Raw genomic sequence first — 4,498 nt, forward strand, 5'->3', positions numbered from 1 at the left:
CCCTCTCTGAGGGGGGATTGGAAGGGATTTGAGGGGGGGCTAGGGGAGATTTGGAGGCATCTGGTGGGGTTGGATGGGGATTTGGGGGTGTTTGGGGGGCTTTGGGTGCATTTGGGGGAGTTAAAAGGGTCTTGGAGGCATTGGGGGGGTCAAAGGTGTTTGGGGGGAGGGGATTAAAAGAAAAAAGGGGGGTTGGGGGACATTTAGGGGGGGTTAATGGGGCCTAGAGGGGGAGAGGAGTGGCTTCCCTATGAGCAGGTGAGTCCTGAGAGCCCCCTCATGTCCCCAAGACCCTTTTGGTGTCCCCAATTCCTCCCTTGACACCCCCAATTCCCCTGTCCCAAACCCCTCCCCACTGTCCCCAAACCCCATCCCTGATGTCCCCAACCCTCCATCTCACACCAGGAGCCCCCCCGGACCCTCTGACCGAAAACACTCCCCCACACAGGCTCACAGAAAGGCCAAGGGCATCTGGGGACACGTTGGGGACAGTTGTCGGGCTTTGGGGGGCACTGGGTAATTACTGGGGGATACTGGGACACACTGGGGGGAACCAGAGGGCACTGGGAGGGACTGGGGGGGAACTGGGGCACACTGGGGGGCACTGGCAGAGAACTGGGGAGTTACTGGAGGATTACCAGGACACACAGGGGGACACTGGCTGGTTACTGGGCCATACTGGGGGTTACTGGGTGCTCTCTGGAGGATCACTGGGCCATACTGGGGGGCAGTTGGAGGTCACTGGGACACACTGGCTGGTCACTGGGGGGGTTACTGGGCCATACTGAGGGTCACTGGGATACACTGGGGGCACTGGGATCCCCCTACCCAGATGTGGTACATCTCCCCTCCCGGATTTTTGGAGGCACCCACAGGACCCCTCCCCTGGGGGCTGGGGGAGCCCCTGAACCCCACTGCTGGGCTTTAGGGGACCCCCGGGCCCCCTTCCCTGTGAGGTCTCTGTGTTCCGAGTTTTGGGGGTCTCTGGGGTTCAAGGGTGGAATTGGGATCCCCTTTCCCTGGGGTCAGTCCTCCGACAGAGAGACCCCATAAAATCCTCTCAAAACCCCTGAAATCCCCTCAGAAAGCCACCTCTGGACCCATTGAAACCTCATCAAGGACCCCAGAAATTCCCTCAGAGACCTCATCTCCTCCCCGGACCCCCTAAACCCTCTCAGTGACCTGCAAAACCTTCCTGGGACCCCCCAGACCCTTTCAGGGACCCCACAAATCCCCTCAGGGACCCTCAAAACTGTCTGGGACTTCTGAAATCCCCCTAGAAACCTCCAAAACTCCTTCAAAGACCCCTCCAAGCCCACCAGGACCTCCCAATTCCCTCGGAGACTCCAAAACTCCCTCAGGGATTCCCAAACCCCTTCAAGGACCTTCAACCTCCTCCCTAAGTCGCCTCACGACACCAAACCCCCTCAGAGACCCCCCAAAACCTCCTCAGGGATCCCTAAAAGCCGTAAGGGATCCCAAAGCCACAGAACAGCAGAAGAGCTTTCTGTAAAGGAAGGGAGCAAACAATCTGAGAAGGAGAAGACCAAGGAAAAACTGAAGCAAAGCAATAAAATCATCCTGGCCCTTGCAGTTTTCCCTTCATCTTTTTCTCACTTTTTCTTTTTTTAGGGTTCTTTTTTTGGTTGGGTGGTTTTGAATTTTTTTTCCGAAGGACTTTCTGAGGACCCGAATCGAACATCCGGGTTCTTGGGAGGCCTCCCGGGCCCCGCGGCCCCCGAGAGGGTTCCAAGGCCCTGCGCTCTGACCCTCGGGAACCCCCGAACCCCCCGCGCTAAACCCTCCCGAGCCCTCCAGCCTTTCCACCCACAGCCGCGCTCCCCGCAGCCCCCGAGAGGAGATCCCCAGAGCCCCGCTCTCCCGCCCCCCCGCCAGCTCACACAGGCAAAAGCGGGCCCCGCCGCCATCACCGATTCCCGGCAGCCAACACGGCGCTCTGCGCGCGCACCGCGTTTAGAGAACACCGCCGCAGCCAATCAGCGCGCGGCCACGCCCCCATATTACCGCCGCCGCGCCTGCGCCTTGCGCGGAGCACCATGGGAGTTGTAGTCCTTGTGGCGGATCATAGCGGCCATTTGCACGTGAGCGGAGTGAGGATAATACGATTTTTGGTTTTTTAGTTTTTCTCTCTTTTTTTTTCTCTTTTCTCTTTCTTTTTTTTCTTTCCTTTTTTTTCTTTCTGCTTCCTTTCTCCTCTTTTTTCTTTTTTCTTTTTTTTAATATTTGTCTCATTTTTCCTGTTTTTCTGTCTTTTTTTTTAATTCTCCTTTTTCTCTTTTTTCTTCCTTTTCTTCTTTTTATTTGCTTTTTTCTTTTTTTTCTTTTTTGTTTTTTTTACACTGTTTTCTATCAGTTGTATTTTCGAGGAAGATTTAAACACATATCAAAACAATCTCCACCTACATATCTTACGACAACAGATAATCTGGCATCGTTCCAGGTTCCTGAGGATTCCCAAGATCACAAACACTGAGACATGACGGGTACTCACACAAAAAGCAGCTTTCCCTGCTTTTTTCCACAGGTAAAGCAAGTGTGCAAGGGGCACTTGGCCCCAGGCAAGATGCTTTTACAGCCTCTTTAAGCAGCCCAAAGTGGATCTGGCTGGCAAATGGGATTATGCCCATGCTTTCAAGGAGTATTTGCATAGCACATTGAGGGGAAACAGGGTCATTTATTCATCTACTGAAGGGATAAGAAGAGGGGGGAGCAGGTGCTGTGGCCCCAGAGCTTCTCTCTGCTTTGGGGACAGTTCTGTGTTTTCCTCTGTCCATTTAATTTCCAACAAAGAAGGAAAAAGCTACAGGAACTCCAGTCTGGAGCGGTCAGGACATGGGGAAGCAGGGGAATTTTTCTTCCCAGCTGGGATTGATAGTGCAATTTCACACTCCTTTGGAGAGCATTAACTAAGACATCCCATTTCTGCCCAGGGATCTCCCAGGGGGAACTCAATCTGGGCTCTGGGCAGGTCCCTGCAGGGGCAGCAGCTTCCTCTGCACATTTGAGGTGATAAAGCTGCTCTAACCCTGCACTCCAACTACTCCACAGCAATTTAGGACCTCTGAGGACAGTTCCCCACTGTTTCCGCCCCAGCAGAGACCTGAACACATCCTGTGGGCACTGTGTGACCACCCCTGGCATTAACACCCTGCAGGAATGAAGACACTGACTGTAAATCCACTTGTCTACCTGTAAACCTCAACTTTCTTTGCTACTATACAGCAATAACGTTTTCTATTCCTATTGCAGCTACAGACTTAATAAATAGAATTGCATATATTGTGCTTTAGAAATTAAAATGCATTCCAAAGTCAGGCAATGTTAAACAATGAAAGTCTTGAACCCTCCCCCCCAAACCAGCCCCACTTTCTGGTTTCAGAACCAGCCCACTTCCTCACTCTCTTCACAAAGGGAGAAACTCTCTCTTTCCACCTCTGAAACACAAATTCCCTCCCCAAAAGTGATCAGAAAGAGTCTACTTAGGCACTACTGCAAATGGAAGTTGTCTAATAACCATTACTTCTAACTCAGGAAGGGGAGGAGGTGAAGAAAGTCACAACAAATGTTTGGATTCCTTCCTCTTCAACGTCTTCTCTTCCCTATCTGACGCTCTGGGACATGTGCAGGGGGGTCAGCATCTCTTCAAAGATGGCTCCTTTCACATCAGAGCCCCTCAAATTGGCTTCCTGGAGATCACAACCTGATAGGTCACAATTCAGAAGGGGAAAAGAAAAAGAAGTGTCAATGGAATGCACCCAGAACTCTGTTCAAAGCTTTACTTGAAGTCCATTTACCTGAACTCCATTGTAGTCTGAAGCTGGAGAGGTCAGCCAAAAGCCAGCAATTCCCCAAATTACCAGCTGACTATAGGATAGAAAGGAATAGGATGGAAAATGAATCCTAACTCACTTCCAAATCAGGTCCTGCCAACGTTGCTCCCCTGAGGTTACAGTTCTTTAGTTTGGCGTTTCTCAGCGTTGCAACTCAGAGGTTAATTCCTGTCATCTGACTGCCCTCCATGGCCACTCCTTTCAGGCTGGCACCTGGAACACACACAGAAAGGAGTTCTGTGAGGAAAAACAGTCAGAAACACAGCAGCTCCACACTGTTGCTGCCTCAGAGCTGTGTGAATTGGAGGAGGACAAGGGGATTTCGGGCTGAGATGGTCACAGACTCAGTGCAGCCCTTGTGGGCCCTTCTCAGGGTTGGACAAACCACAGCTGGACCTTTTCTGGGCCATAGAAATGCACAAACACAGGCTTCAGTTGGCACAGATTCACAAGGCAAAAGCTTCTTACCTTCCAGATTAGCTTTAAGGCCTGATGGGTCCTCAGAGTTGCAGCCTTTCAGGGACGCTCCCTCTGCGTTGGAGCGCAGCATCTTCACCCCTGGCAGGTTGGCACACTGGCACAGACAGGAGTCAGTGAGAGCCGGAAGAACAACACCAAAGACAATCAAGAAGACACTTTTAATTTCT

At 51.8% G+C, this 4,498-nt stretch overlaps 1 long non-coding RNA gene across 1 annotated transcript; it reads right to left on the reverse strand.

Annotated features, from left to right (window-relative positions):
• Window positions 1-3,291: 3,291 nt before the first annotated feature.
• Window positions 3,292-4,439, reverse strand: LOC113981358. The gene is made up of 3 exons (XR_003538387.1): window positions 4,320-4,439; window positions 3,931-4,064; window positions 3,292-3,721 (listed from the first exon to the last, which is right to left on the reverse strand). It is a non-coding gene; the product is annotated as an uncharacterized LOC113981358 (long non-coding RNA).
• Between the last annotated feature and the right edge of the window lie 59 nt (window positions 4,440-4,498).

The sequence above is a fragment of the Neopelma chrysocephalum genome, unplaced genomic scaffold (assembly GCF_003984885.1).
Source record: "Neopelma chrysocephalum unplaced genomic scaffold, ASM398488v2 Primary Assembly neopelma1_96501, whole genome shotgun sequence".
NCBI classification, from domain to species: domain Eukaryota; kingdom Metazoa; phylum Chordata; class Aves; order Passeriformes; family Pipridae; genus Neopelma; species Neopelma chrysocephalum.